Raw genomic sequence first — 7,191 nt, 5'->3', positions numbered from 1 at the left:
CCTGATCTAATGCTTCCAAATGGCTTTTAATTAAAAAAAGGATTGTGAAATGAGATTGATAATTGTTTAGGATCACAAAAGTTGTTAGCTTAACGTTAATAATACAGTTATCATTACCTACTGAACAATTTGATTTAAATAAATAATATCTTAATTTTCATAACAAAGGTTTATCAGCGAGATGAATCCTAACTGCTAACATAGATTGCACATGGCATTTGTTTGGTGTTGTAACCTCGTCTTAGGCCATCGATATAAATGTTCTTATGTTATAATCTATAAATGTTATAGAAATGTTTTAAGACGCTTTTAAATTTTTTTTCGAAAAGATAGTAGGCCATGAAGATAAGATCAGTTCAAAGTATGAAATTGATTTGCCAATTAACACAACCGATTTACTACAAACTTCCCACATGTGGTTAGAAAAGTTTTTTGTCAACATCCATGCTTGTTTCACAAGGTGGGTTATTGTTGAAGAAGTCAAAATGGTGTACATATTTCTACTGCAGTGTTCTTTATTTTTAAAGTCAAACCTATGAAAGTAGAACAAACTCCCTATGTTGTCTGCGCTACCTGGTAATAATTCAATCCTAGGGAATTATAGGCAATCGCATCTATTTGTTCAGATACACTAATATGCATTCAAAACTAAGTAAAAGTAAATCCATTATGGGTATTGATGTTGCTTTGTAGAACGTTCAAAAACAGATTGTCTCTTTAATGGTTATACCTTTTATATTCTAAAATGAAGGCAAATAATATGTAGATATAATAACTCATAGTATCTCTATGTATACCCCTGTGGTGTTGGTACACGTACAGAATATCACTATACATCAAGGTAGAGCAACGTCACACATAATAGTCTCTATATAAACAATTAAATCAATCTTCCAGTTTATAAAAGTTGCTTCCCTTTAATTTGTTAAATAGTTCTTACCTTCCAAATAGTACGATACTAAAAAAAGCCGTGGTCAGAACCCCGCCTTGATAAACGATGTTAAATCACATTAATAACATAATTTTAAAGAACATTTATTGAATATGCCACACCAGTTGTAATGCTATCCTCAAATATTAAGTGATTTCCTTTAAATTACTGTTAAAGATGTACACCTCTGAAAAGTAAAAAAAAAATCAACTTTGTATATATTTTCGGCACATCTTAATGTAAAGGTGTGCACAACTTGTGTACAATGCCTTTTAAGTTCCTTCTTCGTATTGTCTTATGTGTATTGTCGTAATGATTAGTTGTGTATATGACATATGAATGTGACAGAAAAAAAAAAAAAAAAAAAAAAAAACAATGAAAAAATAATGTGCACGCGCATTGATCGTGCGGTGCACGTGCGTCGTCGTACACTCATTTTTAAATCTGTGGCCCGAACTCAGACCCGAACGCAGCCTGTGCTCAGCGGAAGTTCTGCATGCTCTAAAAATGCTACTTTATGTCTGCGTGCTCCCAAATGCGTACTGAGCCTTACGTGCCACTTACGTATCTCAGCGTTTTGTCTGCGCTTTTTTCACGTAGACAGCACGTACTTGTAAGTACGCCGAGTTGTGACCACGGCTTAATTCATAAAGAAGTTCCTTATACAATCTGCTGGAAAAGTCAAAAAGAATAAATCACTCCTTAGTACAATGTCGGAAAAGCCTTACATTTGATTTTAGATTCGCTTTTCATTGATATCATATTCTGTTTTCTATTCACACTTAACCTGAAAAAATGGACTTAAACGAAGTACTGAAAGTAAAGAAGATTTTAACTTCTACTTACTAATTATTTATGTGTGATGAGATAGGAAAGGTATAGATAGTCTAGACCAAGAGGATACAGAAGGATGGGCGTTTTCTGATTCATCAGCATTATCCATTTCCCAATCTAATTGAAATCCTAGACAAACCAGAATCTCAAAAAGGCCAGCCAAAACTCGTCGGTATCGATGGCCTGAATCTATTTGGAGGACGGAGAAGTTATATGTGTCCTAACGCGACAAATATTTGGACCTGTTATTATTCCTTAAAGCTGATGAAATCCGTTATACTGCACAAAAATGTGTATGTTGTTTAATAAATGCTGTTTTTTGTTGTTGTTGTTGTTGTTGTTGTTGTTGTTGTTGTTGTTGTTTGTTTGTTTGCTTGTTAGTTTATTTGGTTTTAATTTTCTTTTTGTTGTTGTTGTTTTTATCCCCCGCGAAACGCGTTTATGTGGATATTAAATTGGATTCCGTCCGTTCGTCTGTCCGTTCGTATTTCTGTCCTTGATGATTTCTCGGGCTATAACTCAAAGACCGTTTAACGCAGCTCCTTGAAACTTTCTGTATCCATTAGACAATGGTTCTATTTGTGCCTTTTGCTATTATAGACCTTCCATGTTCGGTACTGTTTCTGTTACCATGGAAACTTGGTCAAAAATGCCAAATTACTATTTCTTTTTGTTTCCGGACTACCCGTTCAACGCAGCTCCTTGAAACTTTCTGGATATATCAGGCAAATACCCTAGTTGTGCCTTTTGCTATTGCAGACCTTCTATTTTCCACTTTGTTTCCGGTTACCATGGAAACTTCGTCAAAAAGACTAAATTACTGTTTCCCGTTGTTTCCGGACTATGACTCAAGAACCGTTCAAAGCAGTCCCTTGAAACTTTCTGTAGAGATCTGATGAATGCCCTAGTTGTGCCCTTTGCCTATTACGGACCTTTCATGTTTGGTGTTTTTTCTTTTACCATGTCACCTTAGTCAAAAATACAAAATTACCGTTTAGTTTTGTTTCCGGACTATGACTCCAAAAACTGGAATAATAGTTACTTTGATCTTGATGTATTTGAGTTTTTATATCAACTGCTTTCCGGCTTCTTGTTTTTTGGGTTTTTGTTTTTGTTTTGAATGATTGATGCATTTTAAAAGGATAACATAAAAGATCACTTCAAAATTATATAATACTGCAAACAGTGAGATGACTCCTGCTTTTGATTTGACTCTGTACACTATTTGTACTGCAAAATATCATTTTTTTAGAAATATTGCCAAAATCCATTTTGAGATGTTATTTGACGTTGTGAAAGTAAAACCTGTGCAATTTAAGTCTTATTATTCTCATAATGTTCTTAATTTCAAGTACTGAACAACATATTATAATTTCTTCTTGATTCTGGTTTCTTTCATTTCCAAAAAAATTAAGGCACATTTAACTTTAATCGAACGCTAATTGTATTTCAACTCATATCGAAATGGAAGTGCTTCCCGATAATATATTGAAAGTGTCTTCAAAAGAGCTAGCGTACTTTTTGAGTTTTCAAATGGACGCGGACAACCTCGGCTTTTTGCAAGTTTAGTTCAGTTTTTTGATTGATTGATGGGGTTTAACGTCCTTGTTAGTTCAGTTTGAATATGAACCCTCGGATGAATCAAACAATACGAAACAGATACCGAATTGTTTTCGTGTGCGATTTATTTTCGCAAACTTTGCGATCAAGGTAAATTCGTGAAAGTTTATCTCCACGAATTAATAACTTTCACAATTCTTGCAAAATTAAATTAAAAGGTATTTCCATTTAAATCTGCGAAACTTAATCCCCGCGATGATGTTTTGAAACGGAAATCGCGAAATTTAGTAGCCGCGAAAGAACATTGGGTTACAGTAGATTGGAATGACCAAGAAACTCAATACTATAATTTAACTAAAATCTGATGTAGATGTACATGTATTATGAATCAAATGACATCGATATTCAAAAAGCTAGTGTCATCAAATGTAACAAGAATGTTAAGGGAAAAACAATCGTGATTAAACCGATTGAAAATAACTTCTGTGAGTTTGGTATATTTAAAGACGCTTCTCTATAGACTGAGCATAAAGAATACATGTATCTATCTTTTGGACAATATTTGATGTTAAATCGCATACTTTATTAGTCTTATGAACACAAAAGTCCATATCTAAAATAATTAGTGTTGTTCGCGCAATCAGACTTCATTCTATACAGGACGTACATTGTAGTACTAGTGTCACGTATGTTTTTCGGGATGCAATTAATTATTTTAAATACTTTTATTCTGGAGTAAAATGCGAAGCTCTCACTTTTCAATGATGGTAATAATGTAAAAGTAAGTAACTTGTGTCACTAGTCACTAAAAAAATAATAATTAACCTGTTTCTATTTTAATAGATAAAAATTACCATTTATCGGCGGTGAAGCACCTTAAGAGTATTTTCAAACTCGATTAAAGACCATCAGTTGTATAAAATGTGGTGATTATAGATTACGTGCAAATATATGTTATAATATATTCCGTAGAACTTGCATTAGAACCCGCATCCTGATATATCAGAGTTACTTCCCTTCGTTTCATTCCGTCGACGAAAGGAAACAAATCTGATAGATTATATAGAGTAAAAAGAATCCTATGAGAAAGCATGACATTTGGCTGCATAATTTGGATGATTATTTCGATTTTAGTTGTTGTTTTTTGCGATTTCCCTACATAAAAGCCTGTCATTTTTACAGGATTTTTTATATCATATATTTATTATCATATTTATTGTAACTCTATAAATTAAAGATGCTCCATCGCCGACAGAGTATAAATGACATTCACCATTTGAACAATAGTTGGTGTTTAAATGTCGTGTCAAATTAACACAAAAAATAATAGAAAATAATTTATCTTGCCTTTGGTGCATGCGCAATCAGTGCTTCATTCCAAATAGGATATAGTGACACGGAATTTTTTCGGGATGCAATTAATTATTTTTCATATTTCTATCTTGAAATAAAATTAGAAGCGCAAACTTTCCAATGGTGGTAATAGTGTAAAGTAAGTAACTTTTGTAAATGAAGAAAAATACTAAATCGTCTGCTCCTGTTTTTGATAATGAAAAAATTTACATTTAATTTTCATTTTTGATATGATATGCGAAAATTATGACATGATTCTAAATATACTTGATAGTAAGTCTATATGATATTACTTCTAGCGGTCACAACTGCTACAGGCTATATAAAACGTTTTTTACATTATCTTGTATGCTCTGAAATACATTTGTTTATGGGCTAAATTCAGCGTAGTCAAATTATGTGAAGACTTTGAAGAATACGTAGCTGAATAAATCTCAGGGTTCCCAACATAAAGTATAACCCGGTGCGGTTTATTTAACCTTCATTAATTTGATAACGGTGTTATACGATAGGTGATGTCACTTACCTTGGACACAACAGTAAACACCAGGTTCTTCGTCTACCCAGCAATACCGCAATGTTGGCAACAGCTAGAGTTGTGGTCACATAACTGATATTTAGCACTTTAAAGTAAACAAATTGGATCTTACACAAGTTTTCATTTCATAAGACATTATAAAACATGTGCAAGATTTTTTGCGAGCTATCTGATGAGCAATAATTATATTTACGAGATAAATTGTGTATAAAACTGACCCATTTATCATTTAAGCATTAACTTTTTTTTATAATTTCATTGGGTTTGAAATAAATTTTGTTTTCGTCTTTGTGAATTCGAGTAGTTCCTGACCAGTGACCTATTTTGCTAATTAAAGGTTGTGCGTTTTCAAAATAGAAAAATTACCTAAATCGAGTTAGATAAACCATAGTCACTTGAAGGGAAACATTTATTTTCATAACCGATGAAATTAGATAAATACGGATCTCAGTAATAACTTAATTTGTGAGACTTACATGTATTTTACAGCATATATAGACGATTCCATTACAATTTAATACAAATTCATCTATTTTTACCGTACCATTATGTTGCTTTTTTCTCATCATAGAGGTATAAGTATAAAAGTTATCATATCCTATTTGAATGTTGTATTCTGCATTCAAACATTAAATAGTTATCGACATTTGCAAAAATATTTGGGCGAACTCATTTGATATAATTTGATAATTATGTGACGGATATTAATGATAACCCATGGGAAATCGTTATCTTCTTATAGGGTTAATTAATATCATAAAATTGACATTTACAATGCTTTAATGCAGCACCCGTTAAAATATTATTTATAAAATGGGCCTCGAAAACATTTTTTTTTGTTCTGACAACAAATTCTGTCCCACGACGTAACTAGGCCTTGTACATAAAGTGACAACAATCAGGAAAATCATGTATTAAAGCAATGTCAAACAGCATAGGCTAAGTTACCATTAGAACATTTAAATGTATATACATGTATTAAAATAATGCATGACGCCATTCAACACCCTTTTTTGTTATATCGTTACTTCTGTGTAAAGCAATGATAATTTCCATTGACTATGTCTAAACGTCACTCCCTACGGAACACATGACCATTTTCTATTTTATATCTTAGTGTTAATTTAGTGGACCTATGAAAGATTCATAATTATATAAATCTATTCTAGGTGAAGGCTATAGAATGTGATCAGCGTGTAAATCCAAGAATAAACACCGTAAGTAATAGGGCAAAGTTGTGTTGATTAATTAAATCTGACTTGCTTTTATGTTATTTATAGACGTAATCCTTCATTTTTAGTTCTTGATAACAGTTTTGGACCAGTAAGAAATGACATTGACTTACTTAAATCTTGTAAGTTGCCTCCGACAAATAAATCCTAAGTCATACTTTCTAGTATAAATAGCATAAACCTTACAATTACTTACTGGCAAACCCTTCTTTTGGGCGAAATTTGTGTTAAGTTTTCTTTTAAATGTTATCTATTGAAAATCATGAGGTCTGATTAATTCAGCTATGAATATCATTCAAATGGATAGACAAACCTGTATGATGTCTTCTAAACGTTTTATGCGCCGTAAATTTTGGTTTTGTGAGCCATGTGTGTGTTCACATGGAAAATATAGAAATCACTTAACAATTACAAATAATACTGTAAAAATGTGAAATGAATCGGTTAATCACATCTTGGCTTCATGGCCTGACCGTATGCACTCATTTTACTGCATTGTAGATGTACTTATACTGACTTTTGTTTAGATGGAAACATACAGAAATTATTTTACAATTACTAATAACACTGTAAAACGTATAATGAAATAGTTGACCACACCTTGGCTTCATTGCCTGTCCGTATGCACTCATTTTACTGCATTGTAGATGTAATTATAATGACTCTTTGCAGTACTGCGTTTATTTGTACTTGTAAATCGAACACCTTTGGTACGTATAGTAAGTAAAAAATGTCGTGATGGG

Source organism: Argopecten irradians, chromosome 4 (assembly GCF_041381155.1).
Source record: "Argopecten irradians isolate NY chromosome 4, Ai_NY, whole genome shotgun sequence".
NCBI classification, from domain to species: Eukaryota; Metazoa; Mollusca; class Bivalvia; order Pectinida; family Pectinidae; genus Argopecten; species Argopecten irradians.
This window is presented reverse-complemented; position numbering follows the sequence as displayed.